The sequence below is a fragment of the Urocitellus parryii genome, assembly GCF_045843805.1.
Source record: "Urocitellus parryii isolate mUroPar1 chromosome 13 unlocalized genomic scaffold, mUroPar1.hap1 SUPER_13_unloc_8, whole genome shotgun sequence".
Classification (NCBI taxonomy): domain Eukaryota; kingdom Metazoa; phylum Chordata; class Mammalia; order Rodentia; family Sciuridae; genus Urocitellus; species Urocitellus parryii.
Window position 1 is genome coordinate 1,999,116 of NW_027551776.1, and position 18,768 is coordinate 2,017,883.

The 18,768-nt window shown below is 35.9% G+C and overlaps 1 pseudogene; it reads right to left on the bottom strand.

Annotated features, from left to right (window-relative positions):
• Nucleotides 1–659: 659 nt before the first annotated feature.
• LOC144251461 (phosphatidylinositol 4-kinase type 2-beta pseudogene) lies at nucleotides 660–18,208 on the bottom strand (annotated as a pseudogene).
• Nucleotides 18,209–18,768: the final 560 nt, after the last annotated feature.

Genomic DNA, 18,768 nt, shown 5'->3' on the forward strand with positions numbered 1-18,768 from the left:
ACACACACACACACACACACACCAAAAAAAAAAAAAAACAATTCTAAGATACAAAACAAACAAAGAAACAAAAATGGTCATCTGTCACTTCAACAAAATATTTAATTTTTAGGTCTCCCAAAATGACCACTTTAGCAGCACTTACTCCAGTTCTAAAATAGCAGCTTTTAAAATTAAGTCAGTGTTGATTTATTCTTATTTATTTTTGTACTGACTACTCTGTTAAACTTCACAAGAGTGATTTTAGATTTACCCAACCTCAAAGGCCTTTGTAACACAATGTAAGAAGAATTAACAAGAACATTCTTCTCAGTGCTTAAAAATATACAAAAAGTTATTATATTCAAAGTCAACAAATATCTTTTTTATTACTTGGAATTATACAGTAATTTAGTCACTCTAGCTGTGTAAACCACGAATTTACCTTTTAAACTAACAAAAACACAAAATGCAAATTTTCTACAAAAATACAATGTAGAAGACATATCACTTCTTCCCTGCTATAGACATTTAATATTTGGACAAAAAAAATGTAAACTTTTGATTACATTCAAAATGTAATCTTTTTAAAGTAACTTAAATTATTTGAAGTTTTTGCACCTGGAGTTCTGAACAGCAGATTACATTGCTGTAGTAATGTCCAAGGGTTGTTTCACCTGCTATCCCGAGGGGAAAAAAAATGGCTTCTTGCAATGGAAGGTCTGGATAAAGGAGCTGCCCAACTGAGTAATCCAACCCTGACTTCCCCCTTTCCTGTGCTCCACATCACACAGGCATTTGTACTAGATGACCAAGACTCTTCCTATTTCTCAATGTGGAGCATGATTTAAGATCTGACCCCTCATTACAAACATCTGACTTTCAAAAGCTTTGTCAAAACTTGTGAGTCTTAAAAAGTTCATAAAGATCTTGCACAAGGTTCATGTCCTAAATACATGGCAGAACCAAGTTTTTGATTTCTTCAGAAAAGGAACTTTTGCTTGAGGAAGGATATGGATATGTTCTCCATTCAGGATGTTTAAAAGGAAATGCTAGACCCTTATCAACTGCGACTATTTTAATAAGTAATTCTTCATCATTGATCCAGTTTGACTCCTCATGGCAGCTTTCCTTTTTACGTTTCTCCTTTTCATAGCTGACTAATCAGTTAACATTCACCTTGTTTATATTTCTGATGATGTAACCCAAAACATTTGTTTTCTAATATTCTCAGGAAAAGAATCACCTTCAAATTTCCTAAGCCAATATTCAGCCTCCTTGAAACCTTCAACGAATAACTGAAAGGAACCAATCTTAGGAGGGAGTCCTATCTGATAAATCTTTCTACCCACTTTTGGCACTTTCTGTGAGGCATACTTTTTGCCTCTAGGTTTTGCATGGTCAATTGCACTATATTAAATGTCTCACTCACAAGCCAAACCACATTTGTTTTGGGTACAATGTCCAGATGAAGCTTTTCATCCCAAGGTAGGTCAAGGGAGCCCTTGGTTAAGAAGCAGGCAGCCTCTGCCAACGCAGCAAGGGCAGCAGACCTTGTGGACGTACTTGGTCCATTTTGGATTCAGTTGACCCTAAGGCTCTTCTGATTTAGGTTTAAACACATCAATAATATTCCTTTTAAGATCCTTTACGAAGTAACTTCCAGTTGACCCTCAGAGATTCTTTCTGGAAAAACTTCCACTTTTATTGTTTGTTCTGCTCTCAATATAATAATACCAGCAAATTATGGATCATCTACAAATACATTCATCTCTGAAGTTTCACCCAGGCCCAAGAGAGACCGCGGGACCGGTCCTTGGGCAGAGCCGAAATTCCTAGTCGCAGGCCCTGCGGAGAGCGGCTGCGCCCTTGTAGCCAGTCGCTTCCTGCAGCATCAGGGCGCCCCTATCCCCTGCCCCGCCAGGACGCCTCTCCTTGGCTGGGCCCAGGAGATCCACCGCAGCCTTGATTCTAGCTCCTCCTCTTCCTCTACATTCGAGCCTTAGGCGGATCCCGCCCGCCAGGCTCACAGGGCTCCACCATGGACTCCGTCTCTGCCTTAGGTGTTGATACCTGATGTGAGCAGCGGGTGCCCAGTCCAGTGATTCACGCGGAGCTGGAGCGGCTACGTCACACCTACGCCACCTCACTAGCCAAAGGGCCAGATCAGTGCCCGCCCCTCAGTTGCCCCGCCCCACGCAGTCAGCCAAACCCCAGTTCTTGGCTCCGCAGGGTGTCCACCTCGCGTTTGTGCAGAAAGATTGGGGCGGAGGGGCGGGCCTCTCATAAAATTTTTTTTAAATACTTTTTTTCAACTAGTAGATTAAGCATGTATCTTTTTAAAAAATTAAATAAAAAATAGAAGACCAGTTTAGAAAGAGGAATAGGTGGCGGGAGAAGGGGATGGAAAGAGAAAATACTAAGGAATGACATGGAGTAAATTATATCTCATGCATGCATGACCCCGCTATTATGTATAATTATAATGTAAATAAAGTATTTTTTAAAAAATTCAGCAAAGCATTAATCAATGATTGAATTTGTTGCTCTGAATTGAAGTTTCTCCATTTTAGGAAAACTTACCTAAATGAGGAAGCACCTTTGAATTTGAACTCTGTATACTTATCTTATAAGTCAAGAGTAGAATCTGGCTTCTGTAAAATGTCATTTCAGACAACGCTAACTGGTAAGGTCACTCTACATCTATGCTACTCACTGACCTCCTGTGGCTGTTTAAATTTAAGTTTAACTTACTTAAAACTCAATACGATAAAAACAAACAAACAAAAACCAAAACTCGGTATTTTATTTGAGTTTTGCCATCCACCATTCAAATTCTCAACAGCCATACAGGTAGCTAGAAGCCACCATATTGGGCAGCTCTGCCAAAGGAACATTTCATGATGGTAGAAGTGCACGTTGCAGTCATCACTGGAGATTACTTTCTAGATTTACTTAATGGTAACTCCACTCTATTTAGCCCGAAACCTAGTAAAGGAAATAGAGTATATAAAATCATAGAGATTATTTTTACCAGTGAGTTAATAGATGGTAAAATTATACCATATACCACATTGAATGAAAAGAATATTTTCATGTATTTTATTCATATAAAATACACATATTTGTTGCTTATAAATTACATGATTGGTGTTTACATATGAATTTATTTGTTTCACCTAAGTGTTACATAATATTTGTAAGGCAGGCATTGAGTAGTGCTTTAAAATGTGACCCAAGAAACATAAAAAAGGGGAAACTCTGCCTCAAAATGAAGCTACCTCCTGATGGCCATCCAACAGACTGACTTTTCTCCAGATATTTTCTTTCCAAAAATTTTTATTTGTGGTATCTTTGACACCTTCAGCAGAAAATAAGACTTCATTTTCATATATTTTGTTTAGTGACAGGTGAAATTGTTCATATTAATAAGAATCAATTAAAACTACCAATTGCCACATGGAAACCCTTCTGAATTCTAAAATCCTTCTGCAAACTTTCCTATATTTTTGGAGTGTGTGTACTCAGTCAATATTAACCACTGACTTTCAACAGAAACTTAGAGTTCCCTGAGCACTCTGCCCTTGGGGGTTCACTATACTCCTTAATTTTGTGCTATTCATGTTTCTTTGAAATTTATTCCACAATAATTTGGCTACCACATTCTATGTCTCATAGAAAGAGCCCACCTTCATGGTTATGGAGCAAGTGAGGCAGTGTAGGGGCACATCTGCCTGGGAGGGAGGAGGTAAGAATGGTGGAATTGAAGGCCTTGAAACACACATCTAGCCATCTATGGGAAGGGAGGGGATTGTGGGATTTTGAGATTGTTGGCTGATTATATCAAGGGTAAATTGAAAAGAAAAAGTGGGTCTTCCATCATCATTCAGGGAGAACCTACAGATGGAACTGAACCCCAGGAGCAGAGGTGAACTAGAGAGAAGACCAAACCTCAGTAAAACCTGCTAAAACTGCAAACCAAACCTGACCAAATGCAATTTTTCTGGGAGTAACTGAATATCTATCTTAAAAAAAATAATGTAAATTTAAATATGATGCTGGTGCCCTAAGGGAGAGAGAACTCTGTGTTGCAGATTTCCTGTTAGAAAACTTCACCTTGTTATTGCTGTCTCTGTTGACAAGTATATGAATGATATTAAAAGTTAAGTGTGAATTTTGCCAGTCTTTTAAAATACAAAAATGTAAAGAGGAGAGACAACATAAGTGATAAAGAAGATCTATGAGAAACAGAGTCCTGGGGTCACTCAGCTATGGACTATGTAGACAAGAACTTTAACACAACTGATCAATATATTCAGGGAACAGAAAAAATAGAGGAATTTTTAAAGATAATGGGAATTTAAAAAAAATAGTTATTTTTAACTAAAAAGTCTAATAATATCTGAAATTATAATAATAGATGAATTTAAAGAAGATGCTATTAGATTATTGAAAAACATGGCAGATTAAAGGAAAATATCTAAAAGGAATCACAAAGACAAAATAAGCATAGAGGGGAGATCCAACATGGCGGCAGGCACAGAGAGATCAAGTCTCTGACCTCTTAAGCTGCGCGGGCATAGGGAGTCATAAACCGTCTAAATGCTGTTTGCTCAGGATCACTAGGCAATGCTGAGCTGACATGGATCTGGGGCGAACAGTCTGGGCCTCTCAGAACACACACCAAGCCCGGATCGGCTGAATTCAAGCTCCCTTTCGCCTGCTTCTCGCAGACAAACTGCTGTGACTGAGCACCAAAAGATCCCACTGAAACAACTGGTCGGCCCTTCGGATCCTATGGAGGTTAATGCCAACTGAGCCTTCATAGGCAGTGGCCACAGGATTGAAACGGGGCTTGGGAGAGACAGTCAGGACCCACCCATTGCATTGATCACCTGGCAAAGGGAACGAACTGTAACCATTTGCATGGGATACCACTATGGCAGAGAACTGATGTCACCAGAATGTGGCGGAGGAGATAACTTCATTGAAACCAGCGGCAACAGGTGTGTAATCCCCTAGCCTTCCCTCTCCTCACAGCGGGGAAACCTTAGGGTCCCTCCCAGCTCTCCCTTGAGCGAGATAGCCAGACCAAGGGAATCAGGAGTGGTGCGGGACCTGCAGCACAGAACTCCAGGATACCGCTCCCACCAGTACTGACAACTGAGGTCTCTGGCACCAGCTACGGGGGCGTGGCTACTGTAGGGCAAGCAAAATTTGCTGAGGGTTCTCAGCCTCAAGCTCTACAAACTTAGGGTCTGAGGGAATGGCAAACAGGGAGAGTGTGCCCAGTCATTCATGAAAACAGGGCTCCCAGGAGCAGCAGACCTGGAGTGTAGCCAGTATTGTGGTGAGCGTCACCGGTGAGCAGGGCCTGGCTTGAGGAAAAGTGGGGAAGTGCCTAGACACAAGAAAAGGCCCTAGGCACTCAGGATTGGAGACCCGCCCAGTCTGGGAGGAGGAGCTGCTCCACAGTGATTGGTTCCTGGCTATTGAGAGGAGAAGCTTGGCCCGGTGGGCACAGCTCCACCTACTGGAAGAGAAGTTAATCAAACTCTAAGACTGAATTTATTAATTTTGTTTAAATTTTTATTTTTTAGTTGTTGTTCTTTTAATTTTTTAAAATTTTTAAAAAAATTTTTTAATATAAATTTTTATTTTTTTAAAAAATTTTTTCTTTTTTTATTTTCTATTTTTTTTCTTTTGTCTTTTCATTTCTTTTCAATTTTCTTATTCCCCTTCCTTGAATTCTACCTGCTTACTCTCATTCTCTTTAGTGACTTATTCCCTTCCCTTCTCATATGTTTCCTCCCAAGCATCAAATAAATTTATAGGCATAAACATAAACTCAGCAGTCAAACAGAAGAAGAAGTAACATGAGCAGCATGAAAAAGCAAGGAAGAAAAGGAGTACAAACAATGCAGGACAGCCTAAATATTCAGGAGGACCTAGACGCATCAGAAAAATGGTCAAATAAGGAACTCAAGGAATACCTTAGACAGATGGTATGGAACCTTAAAGAGGTTATGAGACAGCAAATTCAAACAGTGAAAGAACACATTGAAAATGAATTACATAAACAGAAAAAAGAAGAAGTTAAGCATCTTTATCAGGAGATAGAGATTATTTTAAAAAATCAAACAATAATTCTAGAAATGAAAGAAACTATAAACCAAATTAAAAACTCAAATGAGAGTATCACTAACAGAGTGGAGCAAGTAGAAGCCAGAACGTCAGATAATGAATACAAAATATATCATCTTGAAAAGAGACTAGCCAACTCAAAAAGGATGGTAAAAAATCACGAGAAAAACATCCAAGAGATATGGGATAACATAAAAAAACAAACTTAAGAGTCATCCGGAGAGAGGAAGATATAGAGATTCAACCCAAGGGAATGAGTACCCTGCTGAATGAAATAATTACAGAAAACTTTCTAGAAATAAAAAAGGAAACAGATATACAAATTGTAGGTGCATACAGGACACCGAGCATACAAAATCACAATAGACCAATGCCAAGACACATCGTGATGAAGATATCCAATATACAGAACAAAGAGAAAATATTAAAAGCTACAAGAGAAAGGGGGCAGATTACATTCAGGGGTAAACCAATAAGGTTAACAGTGGACTTTTCATCACAGACGCTGAAAGCGAGAAGATCTTGGAATAACGTATTTCAAACACAGAAAGACAATGGATGCCAACCAAGAATTTTGTATCCAGCAAAATTAAGCTTCAGGTATGACAATGAAATAAAAATACTTCATGATAAACAAAAGTTAAAAGAATTTGCAGCCAGAAAACCAGCATTGCAAAGCATCTTGAGCAAAACACTACATGAGGAAGAAATGAAAAACAATAACCAAAATCATCAGTGGGAAATGCCTCAGTAAAGACAGAGGGCGGGGGGAAAGCTAATCATGGAGAAACAAACTAAATTTAAAAAAAAGATAAATAATCAAACATGGCTGGAAGTACAAACCATATATCAATAGTAACTCTAAACGTTAATGGCTTAAACTCTCCAATAAAGTGACATAGGCTGGTAACATGGATTAAAAAAACAAATCCAACAATATGCTTCCTCCAGGAGACACATCTGATTGGAAAAGACATACACAGGCTGAAGTTGAAAGGTTGGGAAAACATATACCACACACACGGTCCTCGTAAGCAAGCAGGGATGGCCATCGTCATTTCGAATAAAATCGACTTCAAGACTAAGTTAATCAAAAGGGATAAGGAAGGACATTATATACTGTTAAAAGGAACCATTCACCAACAAGACATAACAATTATCAATATTTATGCACCAAATAATGGTGCTGTGACGTTCATAAAACAAACTCTCCTTAAGTTCAAGAATCAAATAGACCACAACACAATAATTATGGGTGACTTCAACACACCTCTCTCACAATTGGAGAGATCCTCCAAACAAAAGTTGAATAAAAAAACTATAGAACTCAATATCACAATCAATAACCTAGACTTAACTGACATATATAGAATATATCAACCATCATCTAGTAGATATACTTTTTTCTCAGCAGCACATGTATTGTTCTCAAAAATAGACCATATATTATGCCATAGGGCAACCCTCAGTAAATATAAAAGGGTAGAGATAATATCATGCATTTTATCTGATCATAATGGAATGAAACTGGAAATCAATGATAAAAGAAGGAAGGAAAAATCCTACATCACATGGAAAATGAACAATATGTTACTGAATGATCAATGGGTTACAGAAGACATAAAGGAAGAAATCAAAAAATTCTTAGAGACAAATGAAAATACAGACACAACATATCAGAATCTATGGGACACAATGAAAGCAGTTTTAAGAGGGAAAATCATCACCTGAACGTCATTCCTCAAAAATAGAGAAAAATAACAAATAAATGAGCTCACACTTTATCTCAAAGCCCTAGAAAAGGAAGAGCAAAACGACAGCAAATGTAGCAGAAGGCAAGAAAAAATTAAAATCAGAGCGAAAATCAACGAAATGGAAACAAAATAAACTATTTTAAAAATTGACAAAACTAAAAGTTGGTTCTTTGAAAAAATAAATAAGATCGACAGACCTTTAGCCATGCTAACGAAGAGAAGAAGAGAGAGAACTCAAATTACTAACATACAGGATGAAAAAGGCAACATCACAACAGATACTACAGAAATACAGAAGATAATTAGAAATTATTTTGAAAACCTATATTCCAATAAAATAGAAGATAGTGAAGACAATGATAAATTTCTTAAGTCATATGATTTGCCCAGACTGAATCAGGAGGATGCACACAATTTGAACAGACCAATATCAATGGATGAAATAGAAGAAGCAATCAAAGACTACCAACCAAGAGAAGCCCAGGACTGGATGGGTAAACAGTGGAGTTTTACAAAACCTTTAAAAAAGAATTAATACCAATAATTTTCAAGTTATTTCAGGAAAGAGAAAAAGAGGGAGCTCTTCCAAATTCATTCTATGAGGCCAACATCACCCTGATTCCAAAACCAGACAAAGACACCTCAAAGAAAGAAAACTACAGGGCTGGGGATGTGGGTCAGCGGTAGCGCACTCACCTGGCATGCATGCGGCCCAGGTTCAATCCTCAGCATCACATACAAACAAAGATGTTGTGTCGGCCAATAACAAAAAAATAAAATATTAAAAAAATTCTCTCTCTCTCTCCCTCTCTCTTTAAAAAAATGAAAGAAAACTACAGACCAATATCTCTAATGAACCTAGATGCAAAAATCCTCAATAAAATTCTGGTGAATCGGATACAAAAACACATCAAAAAAATTGTGCACCATGATCAAGTAGGATTCATCCCTGGGATACAAGGATGGTTCAATATATGGAAATCAATAAATGTTATTCACCACATCAATAGACTTAAAGATAAGAACCATATGATCATCTCGATAGACACAGAAAAAGCATTCAACAAGGTACAGAATCCCTTTATGTTCAAAACATTAGAAAAAATAGGGATACCAGGAACTTACCACAACATTGTAAAAGCTATCTATGCTGAGCCTCAGGATAGCATCATTCTGAATGGAGAAAAATTGAAGGCATTCCCTCTAAAATCTGGAACAAGACAGGAATGCCCTCTATCACCACTTCTATTCAATATAGTTCTCGAAACACTGGCCAGAGCAATTACACAGACGAAAGAAATTAAAGGCATGAAAATAGGAAGAGAAGAACTTAAATTATCACTATTTGCAGATGACATGATTCTATACCTAGAAGACCCAAAAGGGTCTACAAAACAATTACTAGAACTAATAAATGTATTCAGCAAAATGGCAGGATATAAAATCAACACGCATAAATCAAAGGCATTTCTGTATATCAGTGACAAAACTTCTGAAATGGAAATGAGGAAAAACACCCCCATTCATAATATTCTCAAAAAAATAAAATAATTGGGAATCAACCTAACAACAGAGGTGAAAGACTTATACAATGAAAACTACAGAACCCTAAGTAGAGAAATAGAAGAAGATCTTAGAAGATGGAAAAATATACCCTGTTCATGGATAGGCAGAACTAACATCATCAAAATGGCAATATTACCAAAAGTTCTCTGTAGGTTTAATGCAATGCCAATCAAAATTGCAATGACATTTCTTGTAAAAATAAATAAAGCAATCATGAAATTCATATGGAAAAGTAAAAGACCCAGAATAGCAAAAGCAACTCTAAGCAGAAAGTGTGAATCAGGTGGTATAGCGATACCAGATTTCAAACCATACTACAGAGCAATAGCAACAAAAACAGCATGGTACTGGTACCAAAACAGGCGGGTGGACCAATGGTATAGAATAGAGGATACAGAGACTAATCCACAAAGTTACAACCATATTATATTTGATAAAGGGGCTAAAAGCATGCAATGGAGGAAGGATAGTATCTTCAACAAATGGTGCTGGGAAAACTGGAAATCCATATGCAACAAAATGAAACTGAATCCCCACCTCTCGCCATGCACAAATGTTAACTCAAAATGGATCAAGGAGCTTGATATCAAATCAGAGAATCTGTGTCTCATAGAATTAAAAAGTTGGCTTCGATCTACATATTGTGGGGTCGGGCTCCAAATTCCTTAATAGGACACCCATAGCACAAGAGTTAATAACAAGAATGAACAAATGGGACTTACTTAAACTAAAAAGTTTTTTCTCAGCAAGAGAAACAATAAGAGAGGTAAAAAGGGAGCCTACATCATGGGAACGAATTTTTTCTCCTCACACTTCAGATAGAGCCCTGATATCCTGAGTATACAAAGAACTCAAAAAATTAGACAATAAGATAAAAAATAACCCAATCAACAAATGGGCCAAGGACCTGAACAGACAATTCTCAGAGGAGGACATACAATCAATCAACAAGTACATGAAAAAATGCTCACCATCTCTAGCAGTCAGAGAAATGCAAATCAAAACCACCCTAAGATACCATCTCACTCCAGTAAGATTGGCAGCTATTCTGAAGTCAAACAACAACAAGTGCTGGGGAGGTTGTGGGGAAAAGGGTACTCTTCTACATTGCTGATGGGACTGCAAATTGGTGTGTCCAATTTGGAAAGCAGTATGGAGATTCCTGGGAAAGTTGGGAATGGAACCACCATTTGACCCAGCTATTGCCCTTCTCGGACTATTCCCTGAAGACCTTAAAAGAGCGTACTACAGGGATACTGCCACATCGATGTTCATAGCAGCACAACTCACAATAGCTAGACTGTGGAACCAATCCAGATGCCTTTCAATCAATAAAAGGATAAAAAAAAAAGTGGCATTTATACTCAATGGAGTATTTCGCAGCACTAAAAAATGATAAAATCATTTAATTTGCAGGGAAATGGATGGCATTAGAGCAGATTATGCTAAGTGAAGCTAGTCAATCCCTAAAAAACAAATGCCAAATGTCTTCTTTGATATAATGAGAGCAACTAAGAACAGAGTAGGGAGGAAGAGCAGGAGGAAAAGATTAACATTAAACAGAGACATGAGGTAGGAGGGAAAGGGAGAAAAAAGGGAAATTGTATGGAAATGGAAGGAGACCCTCATTTTTATACAAAATTACATATAAGAGGATGTGAGGGGAATCGGAAAATAATGAGAGAAATGAATTACAGTAAATGCTCTTAGAGAGAGAAGATGGGAGGGGAAGGGAGGGGGATAGTAGAGGATAGGAATGGTAGCAGAATACAACAGTTATTAATATGGCATTATTTAAAATTGTGGATGTGTAACCAATGTGATTCTGCAATCTGTATTTGGGGTAATAATGGGAGTTCATAACCCACTTGAATCTAATGTATGAGATATGATATGTCAAGAGCTTTGTAATGTTTTGAACAACCAATAAAAAATGTGTTTTGCAAAAAAAATAAAAGGAGAAGAGAGAAACAATGGTATATTAGTACAAATAATTGGCCTAAAGAATAAATAACTATAATAAAGAGATCATATGGAAGAAGCTAATAGATGCAGATGAAACCTTGCCCTCTCATTCCCTATATCATTGGTGGTATTAGATAAAATGCCATATTATAATATAATGCCACTTATACAGATGAAAAACACACATCTTAGCACCTAGTCTTAAAACATAGTAATTATTACAATTTATCTAGAATTTATTTTGTCTCAATTCTCAATTTTTATAGTACATTCAGTCTAAATTTCACAATTTTTCTTCCCAATATTTTTTTTAAATCAATATACAGTCATTTGTTACATAACATTTCAGGTAACCAAAGACTACATGTATGATGGTGGTCTCATATGAATATAATGCAGCTGAATAATTGCTGAGAGCCATAGCCAAGTAGGAATGACGCATGGCAATTTCCTTGTCAGCCTACCCAATGTTGCTAGAGGGAGGACTATCCATTGTGGAAATTGGCTTGCCTTGGACCCAGATCATTTGCAGTGACATTGCATGAATGTTTGAGAAAGGTGACTCTGCTCAAGGACCAGGGAGGATCCGGGTTTAGGGCGGTTCCAGGTTTAGGGTGTGGATCATGCTGGGAATAGGGCGGTTCCAGGTTTAAGGTGGATCCTGCTGGGCATAGGGCGTATCCTGCTGCCTCAGGCGCCCGCTCCTTGAGTTCCTGTTGAGTTCTGGAGGGATTCAGAGAGTATTTTGTGATGCAGAGCCCAGTGGAGGTGTGTATTGTCCCCAGAAAGTGCATGTAGAGTGCCAGTGAGAGTTCCAGAATAAAGATTTCTGTTTGAATCTACAAGGCTTTTGTGGTGGCTCGGTTATTGGTGCCCAGCCAGACTGAGACAAATAATTTGGCCCAGTGACATTGCAGTCATCAAAATGTCATAGCACAATCCATTATACATGTTTGTGTGATGCTGGTGTAAAAAAAATCCTGCTGTGACTCCAGGTGTATAAAAGAATAGCACATCATTTTAGGTATGGTACATAATAGTTGATAACAGTAGTGAATGAATACGTTGCTAGTTAAGGCTTTTAATATAATATACTTTTATTAATTTTTTTTTGAGAATGAGACTTTATTTTCTGTTTGGATTTTAATTCACCACAGCCATATTTATTTAGAAGCAGATTGAGGAGCAACAACAAGCAAAACTGTAGCTATGCAGTTTATATCATAGCATATTAAATTGGCAAGCTGATTCAGGCTTTGCTAAGAGAGCTCACTGTAAAAAGCATATAAAAATTTTAACTTTCTGTGTAAATCAGGGGTCATAAATTAAGTGAACAAAATTTCAAGAAAAGTGTTTATTTACATCTAAGTGATTATACATGAAATATTTTTTCATTTTTAGCAACTTTAGTAGAAATATAATAAAAACATAATTGGGAATGTGTAACTTGAATGGAAAATAGGTTTTCCTCTTAGTGTTTGATAGTATTTATCCTGATTGTCATTGTAATTTATATGATTGTGATTTACAGTTTTCCCCCACAATTATTAAGTGGATAAAATCTGGTCTATCTTTTTAAATTTTACATAATGTCTTCTTAAATGCATTTTTTGCGTGGATATGTGTGTGGTGCTGGGGACTGAACCCAAGTCTTTATGCATGCGAGGGAAGTGTTTTACCAACTGAGCTATATCTACAGCCCCTTAAGTGCAATTTTAACCAAGTATTTTAGAAAATCAATATAAGAAATTAAAATCTGTGATTTCTTGATGCTATAAAATTTAATACACTACTAAATCCAATATAACTGGCTGACCAGGACACAAATGGTCACCTAATAAAGCATAACTCTTGTAATATGGAGTTGAGTTTTCAAGAACTTTGGATATTTGATATTCATACAAAACAAGGAAATTCACACACTTCAGAGATTGAGCCCCCAAACTGGAAATAGTGGCAGGAAAATAGGAGTGTTGTTATTAAAGAAAAAGATTTCACATTTAAACAATATTGAGAATAGACTTCTGAGTTTATGCATGAGTCAAAGATCATAGCCATATACATATAACTACCAGGAAGGAAATAGAAACAGATATTAAAAAAATGACCACTTCTTTCTTTAATTAATGTTAAACAACTATGGCATGTGTCCAACAGTCTTAAAAAATCTAAGCATTATACTAATAGAAAATCCATGAAAATGAGAGGCAAAATAATGATTATAAAAGATGTTATTTTGGGGGGATACTGTGGATTGAAACACTACTGAGTCACATTCCCAGCTGTTTTTTTAATTTTTAATTTTGAAACAGGATCTCACTAAGCCTTGCTAAGTTGCTGAGACTGGCTTTAAGCATGCAAAACTCCTGCCTCACCCTCCCAAACTGCTAGGATTTTAAGCATGCACTCAGGTAAAAGATTCTTAATATGAAAAATCATATTTAAAATGAATATCATTGACAGTTTATATCATTTAATCTGCACTTTAGAGAAACAAAGAACTTCTAGATATGTGCTAGCCTATACTATTTAGAAGCCAAGACATGTAAACTAACATAGTTTGGAATATTTTAATCTTGAAAAATAATGATAATATTTTAAATTAATAATCATGTGATATAAAAAATTTCTCACACTTTCTATTATAGAAAAAAGGATAAAGATATAAATAATTTTAATTTTTATAGGAAAAACTAGGTTGGGTTTTAATAATTGTGTTTTCTTTCTTTTTTTTTTTTTTACCATTCCTCTCCCTACCCTTTGTGTATAGGTTCTGAAGATCAAACATAGAGCCTTACACATCCTAGGTGAAATCCCAATTTTTGTCATTCTTTTTACATTCTTTTAGTTTAATTCTTCTAAACACACACACACACACACACACACACACACACACACTAAAAGTTTACTGTGAATATTTTTGCTGTGTTACACAGCAGAAGCCTCATGCTTACTGCCTCTTTATTGAATCAAAAGGCCATGTCAAGTTATGAACCTATACCATCTAAGTTTCTGTAAGTATACTCTATGATATTTAAACAATAATGAAAACACATAATGGTGTATTTCTGAGAATGTCTCCCCATATTTAATTCATAAGTGTACTATAAATACTAATCCAATCTTAATTCACAGCAGGATGTTCATACATTATTTGTATCTTTTATGATATGTAGGAGTGCTTCATAATTTACAAAGTTCCTCCTGATACTTATTTATCATGTTATACTCATTTCTGCTCAATACTTCATCGCTAATTCATAAATGCTTTTTCTGGAAGCTGCTTTCCACCCTACAGTTTCAGAAGCATTTTGGATGTAACTACTTCCCAAGGTAATTTACAGTTTAACTTCTTAAAAATAATCATGTTTAGTAAATTTATGATTTACAAGTGAATAAAGGAGTTAAATGTATCTAAGGGAAACTTTTGAAAGGATATCAGAAGAAATTATTGTTCCCATACATCACTGTGACCAGAGTTAATAACAATATTTGTATACTTGAAAATTGCTAATAGAGAGGTTTTGGAGTGTTTTCTACACAAAAAAAGGAGACATGAGGTAATACATATATTAATTAGCTTGCATTAGCCATATTGTAAATCATAAACATATAAAATTATATTTGTCAAATAAAACTGAAAATAGAAGAACAAAAGAAAAAGACTACTCTATTAGACATTTTCATTTTCAGTCCTGTCCCTCTCTTCCTCCATTACTCCACACTTACTGTCCTCTTTAATCCTTGGCTAATAAGCTACTGCCTTACTTCATCTTCATTGAATAGATAAGTAATTTAATTGTTTTGTATTGTGCTTAATTTCCCACAGGAACACAAGTTTCTTTTTTCAAAACTCATGACCTATATATATGTGTATGCATGCAATATTCATTAGAAAGTTGAGTGATATCTACTTTTTTTGCTCTGAATTTCTCTAATAAAAACTTTTAATGCAAATGGAAACAAAGAGGAAAAAAAGGCTTCAACATAATCTATATGTTTTCTGAAGGGTACTGACAATGTGAAATTCCCAAATAAAATTTGACATGAAATTTAAATTTATATAATAAATGTATCTCTCTGATCATTGGTCGAATAATGTCTGATTTAGTTGAGTTCACTTCTTAGGAAATTCTTTAGGAATTGTGTGGGATGGTATTTTTCCAATGTTTTCCATGCATGACCTCTGATAACTGGTGTAATGAATCTAAACCCTGGGTTTCTAGTGTAATAAACTGAAGTGAATATTTCCTTTGTGCCAGTTTCCTGATTGATTTTAAGAAAGTATTTATTTATACTCTATAATAAATTTAATTTCTATAAATAAAAATTGTTTCCCCAAAATTAATCAGTCAGATAGTATCTCCAAAGTATTTATCACACTTGTAATTTCCATAATCCTTGGGCTGTCACAGGCTGGCAAAGGATGTTTACTAAAGTAAAATAGAGCTCAAACTCCATTTTACAATTTAAAATATCAAATGTTAATTTTAATATTTAGCATAATTTGCAATAACACAATATTCTTCTTATATATGAACTTTGATAATGAATAAAAGATGCTAATGTGATACATGGATAACATGGCAAATTACTTTATTTGAAAGCTATATGATAAAATGATAAAAAAAAATATAATTAAATTCATGTTATTCTTGACTTTGCAAAGGAAAAAATGGGAATAGACTTTGCATATTTTGATGCCTTATAAACATTAATCCATTGTATAAATAAAAAGCATAAAAATGAACTATGGTAACTTGTGAAGTTTTGAAGCAAATATCACCACCAATGAGTAAATGTTACATTATCATTTAATAAACATAGGCTTTCAAAGCAATTTTTTCATAATTTCTTGGGAAATTACTTTATATATATGTGAATTATTCATTAACAAAAAGCAATTCATCTACAGGAAATCTATGTGTATTAATTAATACTAAATATGCAAGGAATTCTTTGAAATTATGTAATTAAATATACTACATTATATCTATATTAATATTTATGCCATTGTTCTTCTTTGAGAAAATAGGAGCTTAGAGTATTTCTTTATGATCCAAAGTTCTGACCTCTGTGACACCATTCCTTTTTCATGAAAATTTGTATTTGCAAATTAGTAAACTTCTCAGTCTTTTTACTTCTTGGAGGAATTTGAGTATCTAATTTTAAAATAATTATATTGACTATGTCCTTTTTAATCTTATCTGGTGGTATTTTTGCAAATGTATAATTGTGTATATTCTGTTGTCTTGTGTAACTAATTGGAACTAATTTAAAAAAAAGAAATGAAATAAAATGACCAGAATCTTCTAGAGAGTTCCAGAGGGAGCTGAAGCAAGAGAATCCAAGAGTTTCTCATAAATCTTAAGAACTGTGAGAGTTCTTGGTGAATTTTATTGAAATTTGCTCTTATAGATAAGCATTAACAAATATCTTTAAGATGCACAGCATCTACCTTGAGCTTCCATTTAGGGAAAATGATCATAGATATATTAAAACCTCTCTCATTTGAATAAGAAATTTCCTGTATGTATATGTATGATTGCAAGAATGGTGTGACTCTGCACCATGTATAACCAGAGAAATAAAAATTTGTGCTCCATTTGTGTACAATAAGTAAAAATGCATTCTGCTGTCATGTGTAACTAACTAATTGGAACAATTTTTTTTATAAAAAGAAACGAAATAAAATGATCAGAGACTTCTAGAGAGTTCCAGAGGGAGCTGAAGCAAGAGAATCCAAGAATTTCTCACAAATCATCCTCAGCCTCAGAGTATGTAATCTCCAAATTTGAATGTGACATTTGTCTCCATAAAGCAGCTGAGCACTGTGAAAATTACTCCAAATGTGCTGAGCAAGACAGAGGGAGTAAAGGCCCAGATGCCTGCAGGGAACTCTGGGGACACAGAGGTAGTGGATTTTGCAACCAGTGAGGGATACGGGCTCTCTCTAGCTGCCTTCTCCTGGGTCCCATTGTGGGGGCCAGCTTTCTCAGGCAGCAGTTCTCTGCATTCCAATTGCTAGACACCTGACAGAACCCCTTATGGGCTAAACCCTATCCCTCAGATCCACAGTGCACTGGAAAGCTCTCACAGACTCAGGGCAAGAAATTCTGTGCATTTCATGAAGTGCCCTAGACCCTCACAAATTCACCTCTATGTGTGTCCAGGAAGTTGTCTGAACATACCCTTTTATTTGTCCTATTTTTTAAAAAACTTTCTTTTCTTTTTAATTTAAACAAGATAAAGTAGTTTGATTTTATCAAATTCCTGGAGTTTTGACTTATAGTAACAACAGTTTTAAAAAGCTATCACAATAAGGACAAAAGACAGTATTCCTTATGTAATTTGGTAGCTGTCAGGGGAGTGAGGAAGGGAATGAAAGGAAGTGATGGGGATAGTCACATGGAGGAGTGGCTGTGGGCACAATGCAGAGGGAGAGAGAGATACCATAGACTACCTTTCTTATTTTTAAATTAGCACAAGCAACCTGTGCTCCCTCATGCCTTCCATCTCCCTGTAGAGCCAGAAAATCACCCCTCCAACTTTCACCAGATGTTCTGTCTTGTGAGTATAAATTATCCTGTGAGAAGCCTCACCTTAAACTGGGGCCAGCCAACACCAAGATTTCCAGCTAACACTTACGCAGAAATATGTCAACATTCAGCAGCTAAGCACACAGGAGAGAGATTACATCAGAAGAAAAGAAATGCATGCAGGTGGGAAAGATCACAAGACACAAGTGCTCCCTTCAGAAGTTTAGCCGCACCTGGCACATTACCTTTAGAGGATGCCATGCTACCCTTCCATCCATTCTCTACCTCACACTTTCTCTAAGATGTTCCAGATGAATGCTCACACTTTCTCTAAGATCTGGAACATAACAAGGATTCCCACTTTCACCACATTTATTATCAACATAGTACTGGAAGCCCTAGCCAGAGCAATCAGACAAAAGAAAAAAAAAATAAAGGGCATCCAGACTGGAAAGAAGCAAATCAATTTTTCACTGTTTGCAGTTGACACGATTTTATATAAAGAAAACTCCAAAGACTCCATACAAAACATAAACTATTAGAACCAATAAATGAATTAAGCAAAAAAAAAAAAATCCTGAGTAAAGCAACGGCTGTCAAAAATCTTTAGTGTCTTTTGTGTTATTGCATTCCCTCTGAAGTATCACTACTGGTCTTTCTCAGGTATTAAGTGATTTTATATTAAACTCTCAATTTAATCTTAGATCAGGATTTCTGAGATTGGTCTGGATTTAATATTTAGCTGAAAGCAACTTTTTACCTTAGTATTACTTACTATCTGGAGAGGCTGAGAATTTCCAAAACCATAAGCACAGGCTCAC